General features: G+C 45.2%; 2 pseudogenes; one reads left to right on the top strand and one right to left on the bottom strand.

The window, feature by feature from the left end:
- Positions 1–1,158: 1,158 nt before the first annotated feature.
- Positions 1,159–1,956, bottom strand: LOC102433689 (annotated as a pseudogene).
- Positions 1,957–7,381: 5,425 nt separating this feature from the next.
- Positions 7,382–7,906, top strand: LOC102426626 (annotated as a pseudogene).
- The last annotated feature ends 379 nt before the right edge of the window (positions 7,907–8,285 follow it).

Genomic DNA, 8,285 nt, shown 5'->3' with positions numbered 1-8,285 from the left:
TTTACAAGGGTTATATTTCCTGTTGAATCACTCCCTTTAGTATTATGAAGTGGCCTTCTTTGTCTATTCTTATGGCCTTTGTTTTGAAGTCTATTTTATCTGATACTAGAGGCCCAGTGCACAGATTTGTACATGGGTGGGGTCCCTCAGCCTGGCCGGTGATCAGGGCTTATTGGAGGGAGGCTGGCCAGCCGGGGGGAGGGACCGAGGGAGGTTGGCCAGCTGACCTCCCTGATCAGGGCCAATGGATGGACCAGCTAGCTGGGGGGAGGGACTGAAGGAGCCCAGCCGGAGGAGGGGGGGGGAGGGACTGCAGGAGGTTGGCCGGACAACTTGGGGGAGGGACCGCAGAGGTTGGCCAGCTGTGGGAGGTTGGCTGTGGGCGTGCACTGACCACCAGAGGGCAGCTCCTGCATTGAGCGTCTGCCTCCTGGTGGTCAGGGTGCATCATAGCAACCAGTCGACCAGTCATTCAGTTGTTCAGTCATTCAGTCACTTAGGCTTTTATATATATAGACGAGAGGCCTGGTACACAAAATTCGTGCATGGGGGGGGAGGGGCTTAGCCCAACCTGCACCCTCTCCAATCCAGGAGTCCAGAAGTTGTGAGTTGTGTCCCCATTTTTGGCATCTCTGGTAGGTAGGGCAAGGTTGGCATCTCCACAGATCCCAGAGCAGTTAAGGGGTGGGGGAGAGAGAATGGGTGAAACCAGAGAGAGAGAGAGACACAGAGAGAGAAACAGAATAGTCATATATGTGTCTGAGAGAGAGAGAATGTATATGTGTCTATAGAGAAACAATAGTTGTGTATGTATCTATGAGAGAGAGAAACAGAATAGTTGTGTATGTGTCTATGAGAGAGAGAGAGAGGATCTGAAAGATAGGGTTCTGGGTGTGTTTCTATGTAAGAAATGGGGAGAGAAGAAGATTGAAAAGTAGGGAAAAAAGGGGAGACAGACCCCACCTTCCCCTTAGGGGAACCCCTTCTCCTTGCCATGTAGTCAGCAACCCCAGCACTGAGTCGGCTGGGGTAGGGCGACCCCATTTGCCCTTCTCCATCTTGTGCTTCTCCTGTGTCTGGGGCTTGTCCTCTGGATGCCTTTGTCCTCTCATCCAGAGTCACCTCGTGAGCCCCCACCCTGTGGCCTGAGGGGTGAGATCAGTGGGAAGTGTCAGAATGAGCGCCCTGGTCCTCTGTTGGGGACGTCACTGAGGACGGGGTCACAGCCTCCTGCCAGCGCCGTTTGCCCTCATTTCCCGAGGGCTGTCCATCTGGCCTCCCCCGAGGTTATCTCCGTAGCCCCCTGGGAACCATCGAGTGTCGGAGTGACTCCACCTGGGAAGCAGGGTAGGAATCTCCGTTGAGCCTGGGCATCCCCAGAAACATGTCTCCGGATCCTGAAAGATTGAAAGAGCCACCAGAGCCTATGGAGGAAGGGGGTGTCAGGGAGCTGGTGCAGCTGTCGCGCCCCCCCCCCCCCCACCCCGGTGAAAGACATGGCGGTCTTGACAGCATAGATGTTTGCCTCGTCTTGAAACTTTCCGATATTTTTCTTATGGCGAATCCGCTTGTTGCCAAACCAGTTGGAGACCTGAGAGACGGTGATGCCATACTTCTTGGTGAGCTCCTCCTTAGCCTCCTCACTGAGATATGGGTTACTCAGGTGGGAATAGAAATAGTCATTTAGGACCTCGGTGGCCCATTTGCTGAAGTTCCGGTATTTCCGTCTGGCATCCAGGAACCAGGAGCGCAGGATCATGACAGCCTCGCAGGTGGCCACTTCCTCCGGGGGCCGCTCCTAGGCCAGGCGGCATGGTGTGCCTATTTGCGACCCCTGGCTGGGTCGGCCTCAAGGCTGGGCAGTGAGTGCTGTGGGCCATGCACGCCCCTGCCCGTGGCCACTTCTGCTGGGGGCCGCTCCTGGGCCCCGCCTGACTGGTCCTGGCTAATTAGCATATCCAGGCTAATTAGCATATTCCTCTCTTATTATATAGGATGAGTATTGCTACTCCAGCTTTTTTTTTTCTTTCCATTTGCATGGAATATATTTTTCCATCCCTTACTCTCAGTCTGTGTGTATCTGTTGTTCTGGGGTGGGTTTCTTGTAGACAGCATATATACGGGTTATGATTTCTTATCCATGCAGTCACCCTATATCTTTTGACTGGAGCATTTAGTCCATTTACATTTAAGGTTATTATTGATAGGTATTTACTTATTTCCATTTTTATATTCTTTATGCCTATGATCCTCTCTCTCTCATTTTCTGTCGGGGTTCTTGTCCCAGCATCTAGAAGAGTTCAGCAATCTGGAGAAGGCTGTGCGTAGATTAAATAGGAGTCCAGACTAATCATCTGAGAGATGCAAATCAAAACGGCAATGTGGTACCATCTCACACCTGTCAGAGACGAAACATAATTTTGAAAGGCATTTGGGGGTCAGAGGAGCTTAGCTAAAGGAGCTAAGTTCTAAGGTCTTAGGTCTTAGGTCTAAGGTCTCCTCATCCCAGGACCCCATGCTTTTTATTAACACAATTTGTCCTGAGGTGAGGCAGAGATATACACTTCAAAGGGTATACACAAGCATTGTCAGAATGGGGGAATTAACCTACGGCTGTTCAGGTGTTTGGCCAGTAGGAGGCAATAACATGTAGATTCCTTCTTTTCTCTACTTTGGAGGTTGTTTCTTTATCTCCACATTTTAGCTGTCTCTTTATATTTGCTTCTACATATTAGATAGAACTGCTATGCCTCCCAGTCTTTGTGGGATGGCCCTTTCACGCCTCTGCCCTTCCTACCAGTCTTTATGCCGTCTCCAGTTTCTATTCTTGGTTATCATGGTTCTCTCCAGCTAGTCCTCAGTTGATTTTTCAGGGTCATTCTTCTGTATTTTAGTTATAATTCCAGTTTGGTCCTGGAAGCGTGTCTGTGAGCTTCCACTTACTCCACTGCCATTTGTAATATCCTAGACACCATTTTAGCTATAAGTCAATCAGTGCCTGAAAGTAGTCCATTGTTTGGCCATTGTGCAAAAATACCTCCACCACATTTTAATAAAGACTCTCAAGAAACTTCCAGAGGCATCTAAATTGCAAACAATGGCCACCACCACAGAGGCAGGAGAGATGAATGTTAAGTTCAACATAAACTACTTTTGACACCTAGGCACTGCCAAACCTGAAGAGAGCCATGTTAGTAGTGACCACTTCTAAAGCACTGGATTGAGAAGCATTCTCAGGCCAATCACAACTTACCATAAAAGAGAGACTGGGCAGCAATGTGTGCCATGGGCACAAGAATCTAAAGGGACAATATCCCAGAGTGGGAAGAGAGTGGGATTGTCTCCTGGGACTTAAAAGTGTGGGAGCTCTTGATTTGGGTAAGACATCACCCTCGTCCCTCTTCCTCAATGAGGCTGTAGAAAGCAGGGATCAGAATAAACCTGCCCTCCGTCCACCCCCAGCCCACCTCTTCTTTGACCCTTTTTCATTTTATCCAGAATTCACCTGAATAAAAATGTTGTGAGAAATGAAAGTAACGTTGCAGTTTTCTGCACCCTAAATCCACTAGAAATGGCCACACAGGGCTAATAAGGGAGAATTAAATGACGTTTGAAAATCTGCCAAGAAGAGAAACTGCAAGCAAAATAGATATACAATCTATGGTCCTCGTCATAGAATTAGCTTTCAAGCCAGAAAAACAAAACAAATTTTTTAAAAAACCCACCTCTTATTGCTAAAGCTCAGAATGCCTACATTTCAGGTCCCTGCAGGAATGGTTACATCTTTCTCTCTCTGAAATGAAATGCAAGTTGGCTAGGTGCTGTCCTCCCCTCTCCTTTCTCTCCACCACCAGGGTCTCCTTTCTCAGGACATCGCCTGACCCCTAGTGGTCACACTGCCTCCTGCAGCTTGTCAGTTCTAATTTGTGGACAAGTGTCATTGCCTTTGAAAAAGTGATGTTTGTAAATTACTACAGTAATGAGTATCTGAGTTCAAGAAAGTCTTCAAAACAAACTTAAGAGAAATTACCAGAGAGGCCTAAACATCAGAGAACACAAGTAACCTTTTGTCATATGACAGTGCTACATGGCATGTCTCCTCTCCAGGCCCCTCAGCCTCACACCCTTGCTCACTCCCTTCCCTGGGCTCTCTGGGCACAGAGATCTGGGTTTCCCCTTCCTCTTGACTGGTCCTGAAATGATGGCCTTCCCCAGCATTCAGGCCTGGGCCCTCCTCACTTCTTCACCCACGCACTGTTGGTGCCCATCCTCTCATGGCTTCAGTTATGTCAGTGGGCGGAGGACATCAAAGGGCTAACTTTAGGCCCTCTCCTGTGCAAGCCTATATCCAACTGCCTATGGATATCTCCACTTAAAGATAATTAGTTGAAAAGGAGATTATTAACTTGTTTGAGGCATTGTGTTAGTTTGCTAGAGCTGCCAAAATACTACAGACTGAGTGGCTTATAAAAAGCAAAGTTATGCCTTGGCAGGGTGGCTCAGTTGGTTGGAACATCGTCCAAAAGGCTGTGGGTTTAATTCCTGAGCAGGGTACATACCTAGGTTGTAGGTTTGATAACGGCTTGGGGTTTGTATGGGAGGCAACAGATCTATTTCTCTCTTTCCCTCCTTCCCCCTTTCTCTAAAACCAATAAAAGCACATCTTTGGGTGAGTATTTAAAAAAAAAGAAATAAAATTTATTGTCTCAGTTCTAGAGGAGGGAAGTCCAAGATCAAGGTGTCAGCAAGTTTGGTGTCTTCTGAAGCCTCTCTCTTTGACTTACAGAGAGCCAAACTTTTCACTGCATTCTCACATGGTCTTTCTTCTGTGTGTGCACATTCCTGGCTTCTCTTTGTATGTCCAAATTTCCTCTTCTTATAAAAACACCAGTCAGAGTAGATTAGGGCCCACCATAATAGCCTCATTTAACTTAATCATATCTTTAAAGGCCCTATCTCCAAATGCAGTCACGTTCTGAGGTACTAGGGGTTACTACTTCAATATATGAAGTTGGGGAGAATGCACTTCAGCCCATATAAGTATCTACTTAGAATGTCAACTCAAGATATCTGTGAGTCCAAAAGGCACTTCAGGATCAATATAACCATCACTCCATCTTTACACTTAGACCTCATCCTCTGCCCATGGGCCCTTCCCAAAATATGGCACCCTTGAGATTACTACCTCCCATGGTCCTTCCATCACAGGCATGCCTCTGAAACCTCTTCACTTCTCTGCAACAAAGTTGGTCCAAACCACCACCCTCATTGGTTTCTCTTCCCCATTCTTGCCCAACTCCAGCCCTTCTCCACATGGCACTGAGAGTGAGCCTTACCGATTCCGCTCTAAATTTTCTTCAGTTCAATTGCACCATTCTCTTCTGTCTGAGGCCTTTGCATGTACTCTGCTTTTCCTGAGATCCCCTCCACCTTTCCCCTAGTAAACTTTTACTTGCTCATCAGTTTTTAGTTTAGACATCATTTCCTCCAGGAATTTCTCCCTATTTCCCCCACCAAAGGGATTGGATTCCTCCCTTTGTGCTACTGCATGAGTAATTAGGTGTCTCCTCCACCGAAGATCATAAGAAGATAATATTCTTATCATCTCTACTGGAGGAGATACCTAACACAGAAAACATGTTTGTGTTGCTCTTTCCCCAATGCCAAGCACTGCATCTAAAATAGATACTCAAAAAATAGTGAATGAAAAAAATGAGTGAATGTGCCCTGATCGGTTTGGCTCAGTGGATAGAGCGTCGGCCTGGGGACTGAAGGATCCTGGGTTCAATTCCAGTCAAGGGCATGTACTTTGGTTACGGGCACATCCCCAGTAGGGGGTGTGCAGGAGGCAGCTAATCGATGTTTCTCTCTCATCGGTGTTTCTGACTCTCTATCCCTCTCCCTTCCTCTCTATAAAAAATATATATATATTTTTTTTAAAGAAAGACTGCAATTTTTTTTTTTTAAAAAAACGAGTGAATGTAAGCATAGAATACAGCAAAAAATAATGGATTTACTCAAAAAAGATCTGGGTCCTTATCTCAGCTCTGCCACTAACCAGCAATGGAGTCTATGGGCCAAAATAAAGTTGGGCTGGAGGATCATCTCTCAAAGTCTCTCTTGGTTCTAAACAGCTATAATTCTTCATCTATGATCCCAGGGAGAATATACTATGCTCATATCCAAGAAAGAGACCTTTGCCTGCTATTGATTCTGACAGAATGTCAATAGCTTGATGGAAATATAAGAGGCCTAGGAACAGTCAGTAATAAAAAAGACACTAAAAGTCTTCTAAATCAAGACAGTTAAATAAATCATTCCTGACAACTCAAAGAGAAAACAGAGACACCAAATGCAGTGACTCTTGGTCTCTCCTCTCCACCCTGTGTTCTCCGCTTTGTTGCCCTCCCTTCTACACACATTCAGAGACTCTTGTCCTTAATAATGTGTGTGTGTGTGTGTGTGGTGGTGGGGGGAGTGTCCCTTAGATTAAGATGATTATGTCCCTTAGATTAAGATGATTATGGATCAAGTCCCCAAATTTTCTCTTAGCTTGAGGAGATTGCTGTCTATTTCCAACAAGGAAAACACAATTTGTTTTAAGTAAAGAAAGCTCCTTCCTGGTTTTCAAAAAGCATGAGGGGGAGAGGCAGGTGAAGAAGTTTAATTAAGAAGTCACATCTAGACGGCATTCAGTCAGTCATGGAAAGCAGTGGGTCCATGTGTTATAGATCAAACAAAACCTGGTATATTTGGTTTAGAAGAAGCAACTCTTTCTAGTGTATCTGTGGTGCCTGCAAAACCAAAGAATAACTGTGACTAGGGGAAAAATACATGTTCAAAACTTAAGAAAACTTCAGAGGTCCCTCATTGCACCTGCCTTGTAGGGAAAGCTGGGTTAGCTACAGATTCGCAGAAATTACATAGAAATAAATGAACACAGCACCGAGGATTCTACTCAACATTAGAGCCATGATCCAGCTTGCGTATCGTGTTGCAGAGACTGTGCGCACAGAGGGGAAGAAAACACTCTTGTCCTTGAGGTCAGTCTGTTGCAGGAGTTCTCAACCTTGGCTGTCCACTCAGATCACTAGGGAGTTTTGGAAGGAAAAAAAACACTGATGCACCATAGGTAGGGATGTAAAATGCTGAGATCACTATGGAAAACCATGTGGTTGTTCCTCAAAAATGTAAAAATATAATTACCATAGGATCCAGCAATTCCATTTCTGAATATATACTGAAAAGTATTGAAAGCAGGGTCACCCATGTTCATAGCAGCATTATTCATAATTGCTAAAAGGTCGAAGTAACACCCAAGTGTCCATTGACAATGAAAGGAAAAACAAAATGTGGTATAAAAATAAAAGGGAAGCTCTTTTCCTCCCTGGCTGCTTGAAGTCCAACCTTCATCATGAATGACACAGTAACTATCCGGACCAGGAAGTTCATGACCCACAGAGTACTTCAGCGGAAGCAAATGGTCATTGATGTCCTTCACCCTGGGAAGGCAACAGTACCCAAAACAGAAATCCAGGAAAAACTAGCCAAAATGTATAAGACCACACCTGATGTCATCTTTGTGTTTGGATTCAGAACCCACTTTGGTGGTGGCAAGACCACTGGCTTTGGCATGATTTATGATTCCTTGGATTACACAAAGAAAAATGAACCCAAACACAGCCTTGCAAGACATGGCCTATATGAGAAGAAGAAGACCTCAAGAAAACAGAGAAAGGAACACAAGAACAGAATGAAGACAGTCAGGGGGATTGCAAAGGCCAATGTTGGTGCTGGCAAAAAGTGAGCTGGAGATTGAACGACAGAAGGAGTAAAGATTCTTCGGTGACTTTATCTGTGATGGTTGTGCAGATTTTTCATGAGAGGATTAATAAACTATAAACTTAAAAAAATAAAAGGGAATATTATTTGGTTTTAAAAAGGAAGTAAATTCTGACGTATGATACAACATGGATGAACCTTCAGGACATTATAACTAAGTGAAGTAACCCAGTCACAAAGAGAGAAATACTGTATAATCCCCCCCTATATGAGGTCCCTCAAGTAGTCAAATTCATAGACGCAGAAAGCAGAGTGGTGGTTGCCAGGGGCTGAGGGAAGAGGGTAATAGGGAATTATTGTTTAATATTTATGGAGTTTCACTGTCACAGGATGAAAAGAGTTCTATGGGTGGACAGTGGTGATGGTAGCACAGCACTGTGAATGTACTTTATGCCCTGAACTTTACTATTAAAAATGGTTAAGATTGCCCTGACTGGTGTGGC

This window comes from Myotis lucifugus, unplaced genomic scaffold, assembly GCF_000147115.1.
Source record: "Myotis lucifugus unplaced genomic scaffold, Myoluc2.0 scaffold_175, whole genome shotgun sequence".
Classification (NCBI taxonomy): domain Eukaryota; kingdom Metazoa; phylum Chordata; class Mammalia; order Chiroptera; family Vespertilionidae; genus Myotis; species Myotis lucifugus.
Note: the sequence above shows the minus strand (reverse complement) of the source record. Positions and strands in the feature narration are given on the sequence as shown.